At 40.4% G+C, this 17,811-nt stretch overlaps 1 protein-coding gene across 1 annotated transcript in view; it reads left to right on the forward strand.

Annotated features, from left to right (window-relative positions):
- The window catches only part of LOC122926692 (neurotrophin-4-like), a 109,597-nt gene that overhangs the window by 36,698 nt on the left and 55,088 nt on the right, over nt 1–17,811 (forward strand). The gene's annotated exons all lie outside the window — the stretch shown is intronic.

Genomic DNA, 17,811 nt, shown 5'->3' on the forward strand with positions numbered 1-17,811 from the left:
TGGTAGCGTCCAGTGTCTGAACTTCTGGTGATGTCAAAATCGATTCCCCCCTAAGCCCCCCACCCACGATGGAGACAAAAAAAAGTACTCACCTGATGTGACATCATAATGCTGCACTGGTGTTAGATGCACCTAATTTATTTAGAGGCAGATGCCTCTTAATAAATTAGCTGCATCTCTGCCCTGCCGTACTTCAGAAACTAAAGTCTACGCTAGCTAGGGCGTAGACTTCCGCTATAACTTGCTTCACTCTCTGGCCTAATTCATAGTAAATCTGGTGGGTGGTGCAAAGCCCTGCCCCCTTCCGCTAAGCTTGGCCCCCTTTTCTTGGCCACTTCGGAAAAGTGTTAAGGAGTTTAAAAAGTTGAAAATTAGGGTGCACATAAGGCGTGTGCTTTGCAACTTTTTTATGCCACAATAGTGGCACAATAGTGCTTTTAGTAAATGTCCCTCACGGTATCCATTTTTAACCGTCTTTATTAGACAGGTGCACTCCTAAACGGCTGTTAAAAAAAGGCCCATTGATTTCAATAGGGTCTGTCTGGTCATGAAAACTGCCAAAATTGGGACACCTATTTTTTGCCGGTCATTATTCATTGACCATTAAAAAAATGGCCATATGAATAGCCCCGCAGATTTTAATTGGTTCTGAAATAGTCCGTGAGAGGGCCATTAGAAAAACAGACACAACTATTGTGTGAATGAGCTCTAACTATTTGCCCAATGTTAATTATGCCATATAATTACAAAGTTTTAAAAAAGACATCCATCTAGATCAACTTTCCTCTGATCAGTTATACAGCATTAATTGTTAGATTAATTCTTACCCTCAGTGTCATCTGATTTTAGAGAAGCAGCTAGCCCCATGTGATAAACAAAACATTTGCAATATATTTGATCTAATCTGTTTTGTTTTCAAAAACTGTTGCTGGATTGAAACAGTCAGCAAGCAGGGTATTAGCTATTTATGGACCTTATTATTGCTTAACCTATATTCCAGTCCTAACCTATGTATCTCATTAAACCCTTCAAGTATTCAAGTAAGCTCCTGCATTCATTTTTATGCAATAAAAGGGTCACAGCAAATACCCAAAATGTCTGATGCTATGCCACCTCTCTAACCCCTACATACTGGGAGAACATGACCCAGGAGGATGGGACCCGGATGAGGAAGCTGGTCACCACATCCAGCTCTGTTTGTATTGTAATAAAGGGGTCACACTAATTCACTGAGAGATAATACCCCTTTTATAGTGCAGTTGGTGAGGTCGGACCCTCTCTGTTCATACATTGATGGCCTGTCCTAAAGATAGTCCTTCAATCTAGCAGTCAAGGAGATGGTTTTAGGAGATGGCAAACTGGGCAATTACCCAGGGCCCCATTTATTAAGGAGCCTCTGAAGAATGGGGTCCACAGCAGTAAACCAAACTACACAGTATTTTTGGAGGAATATGATGGTATTATTTGTGAATTCAAGGATAACTGTCATATTTTCATTAAAAAAATCTATTTTAGCATATGTTACTGCTGCAGCAGCATTATACATAAAGCAATCTTTAGTTTCTTCACTTACTACTGTTTTCCTTGAGTTTTCCCCTTAGTTACGGCTGTTTTGAATCCTACATTATGAGGATCTTCACAAGATGGCTCCTCTGCCAGTTCTCTGAGGCCAAAACTGCATTCCCTCAGGTCACATACAAACTTTCTGTAGCCAGAAGCTTCCTACCAGCCAATCAGATTGGATTACTGAGAGACACGCCTCCTCCCTCTGAAGCCTAATGCAGGCATGCAGTGTGAAGGACCGCCGCTCTGCCTTCCTAGCCGGAGACAGATGAGCCATAGCAATGGTCTTTTAAGGGAGCAGTGGAAAGGAACAGGAGACATTAATGAAATTATAAGGTAATTACAGATCTTTTGGCAATCATTGACATACTAACTCAGGTATACAAATAAAAAAAAAATGATAGTTATCCTTTAAATTGCTTCATTATGTGGGAACCATATGGCGGCATTGTTTTGGTTATATAAGGGAGTAACTATTTTGCCATGATATGGTGCCATGATGTGGGTTTAAAATCTATCTATTGGCTTTTCTTTATAAGGAGTGTGCAAGAGGGTTGAAACTGCATTCTGTAGAAAAGGAGGTGACCACAGTGACAAGGTGACAGGTGCAGGTCCAGTATGTAGAAAGTGTTCATGAGCAACTCGGGGGTCTTAACCCCATGTTGGTGGTAAATAATACTTATATATTGTATCTGTTATTTCATGTCAGACATTTAGATCATTTTTAATCCAAAAACGTTCAACAGACTAATGTGGTCAAAAACATAAATACCGTAGATTGTGAAATGGTGAAACATTTGGATATTGTATCTGCACATCCCAAGGTGCGTTCTGAGCACAGACACTTATTAATGGCCACAGGACGTCTATTTAAAACCCATTATAAAGCAAGTTTAAGTCCCACCTATAGGTCAGCCACCAATCAAGATAATGGAGTCTATGCTGAAACCTGCTATGATAGTCCAAAAAAGCCAGCGACTGCCCCATGTAAAGGTGAACCTATTTGTTTGTTCATAAGGATTGACAAAGAGTAGCTGAAATCTTTTAGAGGGGTTTACAACCGAAATATATTAAAAAAGGCTAAAAAAATAATCTTACATACCTCACCAATCCTGCTGCCATTCCAACACTGCTCCAGTCAGGGGTGGACTGGCCATAGACCCTACAGGGAAATTTCCCAGTGGGCTGATGCTCAGGGGTCAAGTACTCCTCATGGCCGCCGGCTAGGTAGCTAAGGATCTGATGCTCTTAGAATTAATTAATGCTAGGAGTATCAGGTACCTATGTACTTATTCACCTGTATCACTATCTTCAGGACAGTGCAGGTAGCAGTATTTTGTGCTGCACTAGAAGCAGTGTTTTATGCTTCACTGTGGTATTTGGTTCTGCTGGGACAGTATTTTGGGCTGCACTAAGGTACTTCTGGCACTACCTACTTCTGTTGTCCCTCCCTTTTTGTGTTGCTTTGACTTCTGTCAATTTTGATCCACCTATAACATGGGGCCAATTTTAGGCTTCTTTAAGTTCCAAGTCTGCCCCTAGATCCAGTCCCCGCTGCTCAGCACTTTCAGTTTCTGGGCTTAACACACAGGAAATATCTTGGACTGCCTACTCAGCCAATCACTGGCAGTGGCAGGTCACAGCTACGGCCTCCGGTTGGCTGAATGGGCAGTCCAAGCCATTCCTGTGTGTCAAGCCCAGGACCAGGAATTGGAGAGCAGCAGCAGCTGAATGGTGAGGTGATTGATGATTAGTTTTTATTTGTTACTCATTCAGAATTTTTTTTTAACAGATGCACTTCTGAGATCACTTTAATGGATTTAATTTACAAACAGTTGCAGTAGATCCTGTTTTTCAGATTTTTTTTTTTTAAATTATCATACAAGTGTCAGCGAAGCCCTTATTCGGGCTTGGCTTTTAAGAACATCAGGCTCTTCTGTAATGTATCATATTCTAGTTGTTTAAATACAAGTATATTGTGCTTGGAAAAAGATCCTGTACCAATGAAGAAGCCAGACTAAATTCAAGTCATGCCAAACTACACCTCAGCCTGTACTATTAATCAGATTTTATAATGGGCACCAAAGCTGAGGTTGTAGTTTTTAAAATATCTGCTTATTTAATTTATATGTATGTGAATATATCTGGATCTCTTGTTGTTGGATTATGATCCACATTTATTAGGGTACTTGTAGCATTTTTAGCATAAACTGTGCACCACAATTTTGTAAAAATTTAATTTTATACACTGTGCTCACCAGAAGTTGTAGACATGGACCTGGTCACTGTGTAGTGGGCCTACTGTTTTTACACAGATCTGTTGAGTTGGCGGAAAGACGGAAAGTAACTGATTTTTTGTGCAACCCTATATCTAGATTTTTTTTTCTGACTTTCGGAAAGTTTATTAAAGGGGTTTTCCAAGACTTAAATACTGATGACCTATCATCTGGATAGGTCATCAGTATCTGATCATGGGGGGTCCGACATTCGGGGTCCCGTCGATCATCTGTTTGAGAAGCATTCCGCAGCATTCTTCCATCTTTCCCTAGGCCATTGACTGAGTGAGAAAGTCAAGCGAGACTGTTTGCTTTGCTAAAAGTCCAAACAGAGGAGGAAGTTAAAGAGTCAGGACAGGAAGTAGAATACATGGGACTAATGTAAAAAAAAAAAAACATATGCAGAAAACCATTCACCAGTTTTTTTTGTATTTTTTTAAATACATAGAATATGCAGCTATAGGCTGTTAATATGTGCTAAAAAGTATTGAAGGTACTGTCCAAAGTCAGAAAATGATATGCATGCCTGCTGTGAGCAACATTTCCTCGCTTTCTTAAAAAGGTACACATTTAGGGCAATTTGAAACTTTTAGCAAATTGTTTGCTCAAATTTCCACTGTTTGGGGCTCAGTTTATGCCAAAACTGGCTTAAACTGATTAATATTTGTATGCCCTTATAACTGCTTCATAACCTATGTTGTATGAAAGCCCAGAATTTTTTTTTTTTTACTGCACCATATTAATGGAACAGCTGTCCTACATTTTGAGTGAAAGTCTTGCGTACATGAATACGCAAATAAACTTTATATGTGGTCCATCTGAAGAGGTCTTGACGTCTTCTAGTAGGGAGGTTTGATTGATCTAAACACCTTCTGACAGTTAAATCATACACGGTGGACAGAGAACTTCCTCTCTGTATGATTAAAACACATTCCACAAGTTGAGGGGGAAAAACACTTTCTATGTTACCATTTATCTCACCGCAAGAAAATCCATACTGACTTAAAAAATTGTTAACACTGTCTGGTAATTCCCCAATATTATAAGATTAGAACTTAAATTCTGTTTGTTGTAGGTTCATGTCAATGTCTATACTTTACACTGTAAAAGCAGATACAAAAATAAAAGGTATCAAGGTCAATTAAAGGCCCTTTTTTGAAAGAAAAAAAGTGAGAAACAGAACAGTCAGCCATTGGCCCTTTAATTAATAAAAAATGATTTTTCTCCTCCTGTAAACTAACCCTGTAAAGCTTCATTACATTTTGCTAAATACCATCCCTTGACCTATACTAGAAGAGCCTCATTGTCCTTCAGAGGGACTAAGAGCTTCCTCCGTAGACACAACTTATAGAGAGAAGGCTGTCAATCACTGATAGGACCGCCTCCTTGACTTCAGAATTCAAAAGAATAACACAGAATATTTTTCCCATAAAACTATATATCAAGATGCTCAGCTCCTCCTGCCCTATAACATGCTGCCTTTAGCTCAGACACTATCTTCAATGTGACAGGTTGTCCTTCATTTTTCACACACAGTTTCTGCATTTTGATGTATAAGGACACTGTGTAATTTGTCATGTGTTGTTGTTGATCTGAGGTTGTATTTAACTAATTTTTAGACCCTGTAGGGACCAGATATTATTTTTACTATGTCCTGATAAGTAAAACTATAGAATTCAACAAGTGTACACTTTTTCTCATGACTATAATATTCGATTACATTTTTTTCTTTAACATTAGAAGTTGCTTTGATGTGTTAAATTAAAGACAGATATGATAATAGCATAAGAAAAAAAGAATGCTGCTTTTGCATTTTTTGTCTTTAGTTTGGCAATACACAGCTTCTCTGTGTCTTACACAAAGACCTCTGTTCTGTTGTTTGACTTTATCCAGAAGGTATTTTGCCACTTCATCACCTTGTGCGGTTTCTGACATATTCGCAAACTCATTGTCTTGATTTATTCATTCTTGGCGAGCCCTGTTTCTTCTCAGTAAAGCTCGCTCTGTGAGACAAAAATGTGAATTTAAGGTATTGGGTGGAAATCTCCTCTTGACCCCTTATATTGTACACCTGACAGTACACTTGTGGAGTTGGGTTTCCCTTACCTTAAGGTGCAGCAGTGTTACTTTCACACTCGCGTTTTGTGCGGATCCGTCATGGACGGATCCGTTCAGATAGTACAGCGCCTGCATCCGTTCAGAACGTTTGTATTATCTTTACCATAGCCAAGACAGATCCGTTTTGAACACCATTGAAAGTCAATAGAGGACAGATCAGTTTTCTATTGTGCCAGATTGTGTCATAGAAAACATTTGGCTCAGTTTCATCAGACGGACACCGAAGCAGAATGGAGACTGAACTGATGCAAACTGATGCATTCTCAGCGGATCCTTTTCCATTCAGAATGCATTAGACTGCAAACTGATCCGTTTTGGACCGCTTGGGATCTCATAAACGGAAAACCAAAACACAAGTGTGACAAAAGACTCATATTACAGCAACACATGAAAAATATGCCTTCGTATATGATCCCTGCTGAACTAGCCTATGTGGTTAGACTTGCTGAAAATACCATTATGTGCATACCATACGTCAGAAGGGACGGTGGTTCAAAAGGTGACATATTTTCTCTTAAACCCTGCATTTTTTACTTCTGTGAAGCAACTGCACTTGAGGAAACATTCATTATAATAAACATTTGATTTAAAGACAGTTTCCTCAAAAAAAATCCTCAAAAAAATAAATAAATAAAAAACACCATTCAAGTCACCCAACTCAAGCTGGGGGAGGTCAATATGGCAACTATCACAGTTCCCCCAGAAATGCAGAAATATAATTTATTTTGAAAATTTCCCCCTAAAATTATACATCAATCTGCTCAGCTCCCCCTGCTGCCTACAGATTGCACTGCATTTTTTATGTGACAGGTTCCTTTTAAGCAAGGAGTGGTGGAGTTGGAATCAGTTCTGAGTGGAGTTGGAGTTGGTAGAGATGTACTGACTTTAACTCCAGCTTCAAAATAAAAATATTATTAATATTGTATAATTTATTAAATTCATAGATTGTTTCATATTTACTTAAAAAGGAATTTAAGAAAGTTTAAAAATTCTAATCATACAAATATATGTTATGTTTTATCAAAACAAAAGCCCCTACTTATAAAAAACAAAACAAAAAAAAACTGTGATAACAGTTGGAGTGTGGCCTACCAACTACACATCCTTGCAGTAAAGGATCAGTTTGACAGATTTTTACTTCCACACAAAGGCAAAATTGAGAGGACTGTCTGCCAGACCCACAGATATATAAGATTGTCGCCAGAGTCTGATGAAATTTTCAGAATCCAATGAATAATTTATAACATCTATGAATTTCAGTGTTAGGTCTGAGATCTGAGCCCGTCTCCCTCCTGCTGACCCCTGTGGGTGCGGATGCAGTGCCACTTACCATGTCATCTGGCCTTCTGGCCACAAATGTTCTCTCCATGCTCCTGCCTGATGTACCCTTAAGGAGCACGCTTACTTCTGGCCTCTTAAACCCCTTAGGGTTCAGCTCAAAGCCATACTGGTCAGTTGGCACAGTAGGTTCATGCTACTGGTCTATAACATTTGGCCTTTTTGATTTCCCTATTCAGTTTCACACAAAGTACTGTGGTTGAGACTTTGCTATACTTTCTCATGAGAATCTATTTGAAATAAATAGCATTTAAAATTAAGGTTAATATTAAGGTCATTGTTTCTGCAACTCTATTGGTTTTTCTGGAAAGGTCATGAACCTTAGTCTGAAATCCCTTCCAGGTACATGCTTTTCTCTTGACTATGATGCTATCTCCTGGGGTAATTATGCGGAAAGCAGAATATTCTTATCTTATTTGTAAGAAGCTATTAGCAAGAGAATCTTTTCGCTAAACACCCACTGGCATGCTTTCCTTCACGTACACTAATAGGATAGTTACAGGAAAGGGAATGAGAGTATTAACATGTTATTTATGCTGCTTATGGAATCCTAACAAAGAATTTCGGCAAAAAAATAACAAAAATAAGTCCAAGAATTCTTCTTTTGCATGACATAATATAATATTATAGTCTACTTGCTGTTTTAGTCAGCTTATGGATTTCTAAAGGTTATGAGACAGTAGTGGTCACCATTCTTTTGCTTGTAGGGACTGCTCACCAAAAAACCTCTCAAAAATAGCAAAGAAAGATTTGAATAACCCGCCCCCATAGGGCTTACGTTGTACAACATAACTCTGCTAAAGATATGAAGCCACAAGGTATGGTTAAATATCCTGGATGATGATCTGTCACGGCTGTGTCATGGTCTAGTGGTAGTGGACCGTGACACTTTAGCTGTGCATGCTTGTTGCCGTTGGCAACATGCAGTTTTTAGCAACCTTTAAGGTTGTTGTCCCTTCCCATTCTGGTGGGTATGGGGTTTAAGTGTGAGCAAGGTGGAGCTGGGTGTGGGCTCTTATAGTACTTGGGCTTTGAGCCTGAGGTTAGTGGAGGTTCAGCTTCTTGTGGAGCTGGATTTAAGCTGCCATCCTGGACCCAGTTTGAGGGCCACCTTGTTGGACATAGAATGTCATCCATTATGTATCCTCCAGTTGTTGTGGCAGTTAAGTGCTGTTGTTCCAGTGTGTGTTGTTTGCGCTGGGTGCTTACCTGCCAATCTGTCTGTCCCTTACCTTGTTGCTAGGCCTGCTGGAGACTCCGGTTCATCCGCGTCGTGGACATTGTTACCAGGGATCTCCAGGTTTAGTAGGGCTCGAGGTTCCAGGTATGAGCCCTCCCACCATTAGGGTTCGCTCATACAGTTAGGAGGTCAGGGCTAGGATTTAGGGTTGTGTTAGTAGGTGACCTGCTCCCTTTATTCCTGTTTCCAGGCCTAGTGGCATTTCCCGCCAACCTAAATTGTACGGTGTGGAGTTTCCCCCCACTCCCCACCGTGACATTATGATAGGAATCTCAGGGGCTCCACCTTCAGTAAATGTTTGTGTAGAAACCTCAAGATGTTGTATAATAGAAAACACAAAAAGGCTGGTGTGTGATGCATACTCAACATGACCAACCCTACTTTGAAATCAAATCGACCATTGTCTCTGTAAGTGTGATCAACCCTCTTAAACCACACATACTAAATTATAGGGTTGGTCATGTTGAGGTCAATGCTACCTTCCTTTTTGCGACTGGATTCTCCGCCCAGAGAAATCCTATGTTTTATTAATATTATAATTAGGTATTGGGAGCACCAAGGGGCTGGCCTAGCTCCTCAGAGCACAGCTTCAGCTCCTGCGCTTCCCCGTCACCACTCACCCTCAGCATTGATTGACAGGGCCAGACATCTTCACTGCTCCAATGCCTGGCCCTGAAATATTGTGCATGTACCAACAAGATTACAGTAGGAGCATGTGTAGCTGATTCTGTTTAGCTTCCCTGTTCTAATATTCAAACTGCGCATGTGCTGATTGTAATGTCAGTGATGCATGCACAAGATTTCTCTGCAATGGAACGTCTGGTTGACTTATCAGATTGGTATCTGTGGAAAGGTAGTTGGAAACTCAATGGCTTCTGGGATAGCATGTCCAGCCACATTCAAAAACATATAATTGCTTTCTTATGAAAATGTCTCTATGGGAAATAAATCCAAAAATAAATGTGTCATGTGACACTTCTAAGAGGGCTCATAGAGGAAAGGCTATATGCGGCAAAGTATTTTTAGTTTCCCGGTGGACACTTTGAGAAGCCATCCAATGAGTGCAGTTGCACCAAATAGTTTATGTAAGAAGCTCAAAGGTTTTTAAAAAATAAGCACACAAGGCCTAGAGTAATGTTGGCTTAGTGACAAGTCCATTTAATAGCTATTTCTTCTGAGAACCTATATGGCCCTTGCATGCTATTCATGTTTTGTAGATGACAGCATCATAGACTAGTATGAAAACATGATGAGAAGAAGCATTGTGCTGTTGATTGCAGGTTTATGTCAGTAGGATTATGTATAGAAGTTATATTTGCTTTTATTGTGTGGGCTTTATCACTTACATATAGGTAGTGTGAGAAGAGGAATGGACTCGTAATATAGAAATCAAGAGCTGGACACGTGAAATCTGATATTGGCCATTCCAATTTTAATTCTTAAAAGGTGAATCTTAGATGTTTAATATTGATGGCTTATCTTTGGGATAGGCCATCAATATCTGATCAGTGTCGGTCCAAGTGGTTCTGATGTTAGAAGCTGGCCAGAAATACACACCTCCGTCTAGCGTGTAACGGATAGAGCTGGTTACTGTAACGTTGCTCCCATTCACTTCAAAGTAAGCAGCGAACTAAGTAAGCAGTAACTAACTCTGTCCACTACACAACAGATGACGATGTGTAGTTCTGGTGATGACTTCCAGCACTTGGACTACAGGGAGTGCAGAATTATTAGGCAAGTTGTATTTTTGAGGATTAATTTTATTATTGAACAACAACCATGTTCTCAATGAACCCCAAAAAATTATTAATATCAAAGCTGAATATTTTTGGAAGTAGTTTTTAGTTTGTTTTTAGTTTTAGCTATTTTAGGGGGATATCTGTGTGTGCAGGTGACTATTACTGTGCATAATTATTAGGCAACTTAACAAAAAACTAATATATACCCATTTCAATTATTTATTTTTACCAGTGAAACCAATATAACATCTCAACATTCACAAATATACATTTCTGACATTCAAAAACAAAACAAAAACAAATCAGTGACCAATATAGCCACCTTTCTTTGCAAGGACACTCAAAAGCCTGCCATCCATGGATTCTGTCAGTGTTTTAAATCTGTTCACCATCAACATTGTGTGCAGCAGCAACCACAGCCTCCCAGACACTGTTCAGAGAGGTGTACTGTTTTCCCTCCTTGTAAATCTCACATTTGATGATGGACCACAGGTTCTCAATGGGGTTCAGATCAGGTGAACAAGGAGGCCATGTCATTAGATTTTCTTCTTTTATACCCTTTCTTGCCAGCCACGCTGTGGAGTACTTGGACGCGTGTAATGGAGCATTGTCCTGCATGAAAATCATGTTTTTCTTGAAGGATGCAGACTTCTTCCTGTACCACTGCTTGAAGAAGGTGTCTTCCAGAAACTGGCAGTAGGACTGAGAGTTGAGCTTGACTCCATCCTCAACCCGAAAAGGCCCCACAAGCTCATCTTTGATGATACCAGCCCAAACCAGTACTCCACCTCCACCTTGCTGGCGTCTGAGTCGGACTGGAGCTCTCTGCCCTTTACCAATCCAGCCACGGGCCCATCCATCTGGCCCATCAAGACTCACTCTCATTTCATCAGTCCATAAAACCTTTGAAAAATCAGTCTTGAGATATTTCTTGGCCCAGTCTTGACGTTTCAGCTTGTGTGTCTTGTTCAGTGGTGGTCGTCTTTCAGCCTTTCTTACCTTGGCCATGTCTCTGAGTATTGCACACCTTGTGCTTTTGGGCACTCCAGTGATGTTGCAGCTCTGAAATATGGCCAAACTGGTGGCAAGTGGCATCTTGGCAGCTGCACGCTTGACTTTTCTCAGTTCATGGGCAGTTATTTTGCGCCTTGGTTTTTCCACACGCTTCTTGCGACCCTGTTGACTATTTTGAATGAAACGCTTGATTGTTCGATGATCATGCTTCAGAAGCTTTGCAATTTTAAGAGTGCTGCATCCCTCTGCAAGATATCTCACTATTTTTGACTTTTCTGAGCCTGTCAAGTCCTTCTTTTGACCCATTTTGCCAAAGGAAAGGAAGTTGCCTAATAATTATGCACACCTGATATAGGGTGTTGATGTCATTAGACCACACCCCTTCTCATTACAGAGATGCACATCACCTAATATGCTTAATTGGTAGTAGGCTTTCGAGCCTATACAGCTTGGAGTAAGACAACATGCATAAAGAGGATGATGTGGTCAAAATACTCATTTGCCTAATAATTCTGCACTCCCTGTATATGCAAAGAAATGAAAAAAATGGCGTGGTGTTAAACAGGCAGGAAGTGCTTAAACCCATATGCAGTTGTGCACGTATACAGGGGAGCAAATCCTGCACTTGTGGCCTGTTGCTAATGGCGATCCCCAGCAAAAATGCATACAGTGGAGGATTCCTGCGGAGGACCGCAAGTACTACAATAGACATCCTACACAAGATAGCAATTATGTGGATGTGATAATTAATATAACTATATAATAATAGCAAAGACAGGTGCACTCTGAAGACTTACTAAGCCCTCAAACTGATAATAAAAATTGAGAGATTAGCCAACATGTCCTACTAGGAGGACATGTCTGAGCCCGAGCACCGTGCCAAGGTTTCTCTAGTAGCTCCAGTCCTAACACTCACCTACCTGAGCCGTATTGGCAATACCAGAAGCCAGTGTGCAAATTACAGGAGCGTAAAGGTCCGACTCACGGACAACTCACCAGTCGAGAAAGGACCCCCCCCAAGTCAAGCATAGCACACTGCGCAAGTGCGGTCACCCTCCTTTCACTGCTATGGGAGTTGCTGAGCACTCGTTGGCTATTTCTTGCAGTCATATGGATGGAGTGGTGGCCGTGCATGCACAGTATGCCCTCCATTCACAGCATGCTTGCTATTTTTGGAAGTACCACAGAAGTGAATGGAAATCATGCTGCACATGAGGTGGGACCCGCACCTATCGACATTGACAGCATATCCTAGATTTCTGAGATGGGTATAACCCATAAGGTTGCTTTTAGACAGTGTTAGTAAAAGTGTATTGCCTAGACTCTTACAGACATTTAGACTGACAAGCCTTTCTATTCTTGAAATTTGGGGAATCTAAGACCCCTTCTCATACACTGAGATTCGGAATTACTTTCCCTATATCAATGTAAATGTACCCCCTAACAAAGTAAGATAGATCGGCAGGTGCAAATCTGCTGAGATTTCATTGTACAAGCAAACACTAAAATGCAGCAGTACCCTGAGGGTGCTAACATATATGCATGTAATAATTATATTGGTTTATACTTAGAAATTTGAAGTTCTTAGCGCACATTGTGATCAAATTGTGTAACCCACCTGCCACCACGACCATACTTAGATGGATCCCTACACTGAGAAGTAATCTCATTGGCACAGTACTCATGCCATCATGATCATGGTCAGATGTTAGAGCTCATAATAGCATTCTGATGGTGGAGATTTAATCAGTAAAATATTCAAGCAAAACACAGAGTGTAAGCAAAAGGTTCTCCTTTTGATGTTATAAGACACCCAGGGTCAATTGATAAGACGCTTTATGTTACTATGCCTGAACAATACCTGAACAATATGCACTAATTTATCATGGGTGAAATAGAATTAAAGGGGTGTTCTGGTTTGCATCAACATCTTTCAACTTCCTAACATCATATTTAAATTGTATTCTAGATTTTTTGTATGTGTCTGCAGTAAATCTTGGCACACAACTCAGGGGACACAATTACGTTTTTAACTCCTTAGTGACATAACTCATTTTAGCCTTAAAGGGCGTCTGTCAGCAGATTTGTACCTATGAGACTGGCTGACCTGTTACATGTGCACTTGGCAGCTGAAGACATCTGTGTTGGTCCCACGTTTATATGTGCCTGCATTTCTGAGAAAAATTATGTTTTAATATATGCAAATGAGCCTCTAGGAGCATTGTAACTTTTTCATTTTTTCTTCAAATTTTTTACATTTTTTGCGGGATGATTTTTTTTTTTTACATTTTTAATTGTTTGTGGTTCAGTACAATGATAATAATGGCAAATTTATATACCGGTATACAAACCGGATTCCAAAAACGTTGGGACACTAAACAAATTGTGAATAAAAACTGAATGCAATGATGTGGAGATGGCAAATGTCAATATTTTATTTGTAATAGAACGTAGATGACAGATCAAACGTTTAATCCGAGTAAATGTATCATTTTAAAGGAAAAATATGTTGATTCAAATTTTCACGGTGTCAACAAATCCCATAAAAGTTGGGACAAGTAGCAATAAGAGGCTGGAAAAAGTAAATTTGAGCATAACGAAGAGCTGGAAGACCAATTAACACTAATTAGGTCAATTGGCAACATGATTGGGTATAAAAAGAGCTTCTCAGAGTGGCAGTGTCTCTCAGAAGCCAAGATGGGTAGAGGATCACCAATTCCCACAATGTTGCGCAGAAAGATAGTGCAGCAATATCAGAAAGGTGTTACCCAGCGAAAAATTGCATAGACTTTGCATCTATCATCATCAACTGTGCATAACATCATCCGAAGATTCAGAGAATCTGGAACAATCTCTGTGCGTAAGGGTCAAGGCCATAAAACCATACTGGATGCCCGTGATCTCCGGGCCCTTAAACGACACTGCACCACAAACAGGAATGCTACTGTAAAGGAAATCACTGAATGGGCTCAGGAATACTTCCAGAAACCATTGTCAGTGAACACAATCCACCGTGCCATCCGCCGTTGCCAACTGAAACTCTACAGTGCAAAGAAGAAGCCATTTCTAAGCAAGATCCACAAGCTCAGGCGTTTTCACTGGGCCAGGGATCATTTAAAATGGAGTGTGGCAAAATGGAAGACTGTTCTGTGGTCAGACGAGTCATGATTCAAAGTTCTTTTTGGAAATCTGGGACGCCATGTCATCCGGACCAAAGAGGACAAGGACAACCCAAGTTGTTATCAACGCTCAGTTCAGAAGCCTGCATCTCTGATGGTATGGGGTTGCATGAGTGCGTGTGGCATGGGCAGCTTGCATGTCTGGAAAGGCACCATCAATGCAGAAAAATATATTCAGGTTCTAGAACAACATATGCTCCCATCCAGACGTCATCTCTTTCAGGGAAGACCCTGCATTTTTCAACAAGATAATGCCAGACCACATTCTGCATCAATCACAACATCATGGCGGCGTAGGAGAAGGATCCGGGTACTGAAATGGCCAGTCTGCAGTCCAGATCTTTCACCTATAGAGAACATTTGGCGCATCATAAAGAGGAAGGTGCAACAAAGAAGGCCCAAGACGATTGAACAGTTAGAGGCCTGTATTAGACAAGAATGGGAGAGCATTCCTATTTCTAAACTTGAGAAACTGGTCTCCTCGGTCCCCAGACGTCTGTTGAGTTTTGTAAGAAGAAGGGGAGATGCCACACAGTGGTGAAAATGGCCTTGTTCCAACTTTTTGGGGATTTGTTGACACCATGAAATTCTGATTCAACATATTTTTCCCTTAAAATGGTACATTTTCTCAGTTTAAACTTTTGTTCCGTGATTTATGTTCTATTCTGAATAAAATATTAGAAGTTGGCACCTCCACATCATTGCATTCAGTTTTTATTCACGATTTGTATAGTGTCCCAACTTTTTGGGAATCCGGTTTGTATTTTTTATATATTTTTTCTTTCCTCTTAGCTCTCCAACTGCCCCCCCCCCCCTTCCTCTATACTGAAGGGGGAGGGAGAGTGGATGCTTTAGCTGCTCATCTCTGGATTGGTAGCGGCTAGATATATGGGTCTTGTTTGAAAGTTGGCATTCTAAGTTTAAAAATAAATACTAGAATCACAGCAGTCTCCACTACATTGGAAGATATCACTGTTAGGTCAGGGGCTAATGTCCCCTGTTCTCCATAACAACCTTGTGACACTGAAATGGCTTCTCTGATAATTACTGATAGTTACTGCCCTAGCTGGATAACCAAGTGCAGGAACTTATCCAAGCTATGGATGTAGCCAACTGAGAGGCCATTCAGGACCAAGGTGGTCTGCTGTGTGCTAACTCCTAACACCACTTAATTATGATAACCAACCAGTGTGATATGTCAGAAAATAACTCAGCTTTGAAGAGGACCTGTCACCACAAAATGCAATGCAGTTTAAAGGACCATGTTATAGAGCAGGAGGAGCTGAGAAGATTAATATATAGTTTTGTGGGGAAAGAGGTTAGAGTAATAGTGGGCATTACTGTGTATGTTTTGCCTCAAGGACTTGATAGAAATTCCAGCTAACACCATTAGACGTGAAAGAGGACTTTGTATTTTCAACCTGCTTTAAGGGTGCCCTCTACTTTCAAGGAGTATTAAAGACAGTGCCGCCAGTGACAAGATGTGACTGGATGCATTATGGCCCCTTACACCAGGAGGTATTGTCGGCGATTATACAACCTGTCAAGAGAGGTTATTGTATTACCCATCACATGCAGGGTGTCTGATTCCTCCAGCAAAATATCCCGAAACCAAAATACCATAGGAGAGAGTGCGCTTTGTTGATAATTGTCCGCTGACATTTCATCAACTCTTTCTGATAGTAATTACCCTTTTTGAAGTATACTATCATGTAGAAAAGGAAACGTTAAACAGTTTGATATTATAGTCTGATTTCCTCTTGGGGTATAATAGGCCTTCCCATTAACTTTGTGTGTCTGTCTGGGTCTCAAACAAGCAATTGGCCCATGTCAAGTAGCCTGGCAAGAGTTCTTGGCACAAACGTTTGCTTCCTGCAGTAATAGTTTTCACGTCTATTTGAAAGAGGATTATTAGGATGGGTCCTGTAACATAGTTACAAATCAACTATGTGTCTGCTAAGAATTATTTTAAGAAGTTCCTTTGCAAGTTGAATGGAATGTTTTTAAAAATGTTTACGAGTTATGATATTTTTAGAGCTGTAGGAGCCTACCAATGATTATGCATATGTATAACAAACCTGTATCTTGGGTAATTTATTTGGAACTTGGGCTAATAAGATAATGTAAAGTGTTTGTGAGATCTAGGAGGCAAGTAGATTTAGATAGGTGAAGGTGGTCTTTATGTCAAAATCCTCATCTCTTGGCCAGAGGGAACTGAGGTTATAAAGAGCATTTTTTGCTATGCAGATCCTGTCCTGCATTATACAGACAACCTACTAATTTGAAAGGACTCTTTGTGTAATACTAAATTTCCCCTGTAATGACACTGCAGGAAAATTAAACACATACTGCCTGATTTCCCCACAAATTACAGTTGATTGCTGGTGGTCACAAGAGGAGGACACTTTGTGATAAGATTATTGTCAAGGGACTTTTCAAACATCTATAGCAGGGATGCCAAACCTGCGGCCCTCCAGCTGTTACAAAACTACAACTCCCCGTATGCCTGAACAGCCTACAGCTATAAGGGCATGCTGGGAGTTGTAGTTTTGCAACAGCTGGAGAGCCGTAGGTTGAGCATCCCTGATCTAGAGATTGTTTAAAGTAGAGATTCCCTTAGCTCTGCTAGTTGTAGATTCCCATATCTTCTCTGGCACTGGAATTTTTGAGAAATTCTTCTGCATAAATAGATTCTTCTGATGCATGCCCAACAAAAGGGCATTTGGCCTGCACCAAAAGTTAAGCTCATTCATCCAGTAATAGGCGGCACTATTATACAAGTAGATCATCGTTCCTACAAACACTTGTTAGTGATGATCTACACCAGGGATGTCCAACCTACGGCCCTCCAGCTGTTGTAAAATTACAACTCCCACCATGCCTTGATGTAGGCTGACAGCAGTAGGCTGTCTGGGCATGCTGGGAGTTGTAGTTTTGCAACAGCTGGAGGGCCGCAGGTCGAGCATCCCTGATCTACACTATTATATTCTGGTGTAATACAGCCTTTAGAATGCATCTATAAGTGTGAATACTATTCAATGGAAGGTTTTTCTGATGGGGGCACTACAGCACTGTCTGGGTATACGTTTTGTGATAATATGACATCTCAGTCACAGAGGTCATAGAAATCACAAAACTAGGCGAAGAGCAACTCCACCAATACTGGCAGCAAACAGACTGATTATATGCTGTTTTTCAAAATAATCTTTACTGAAACCAGGTTTTATTCAACATTGGACTGTAGCTCAGCTATCAAAACTGGTGTAAAGGAAAACTGGCTTAGCTGCCCATAGCAACCAATCAGAATCCACCTTTAATTTTCCATGACTCCTTTAGAAAAAAAA

This window comes from Bufo gargarizans, chromosome 2, assembly GCF_014858855.1.
Source record: "Bufo gargarizans isolate SCDJY-AF-19 chromosome 2, ASM1485885v1, whole genome shotgun sequence".
In the NCBI taxonomy this organism is placed as follows: Eukaryota; Metazoa; Chordata; class Amphibia; order Anura; family Bufonidae; genus Bufo; species Bufo gargarizans.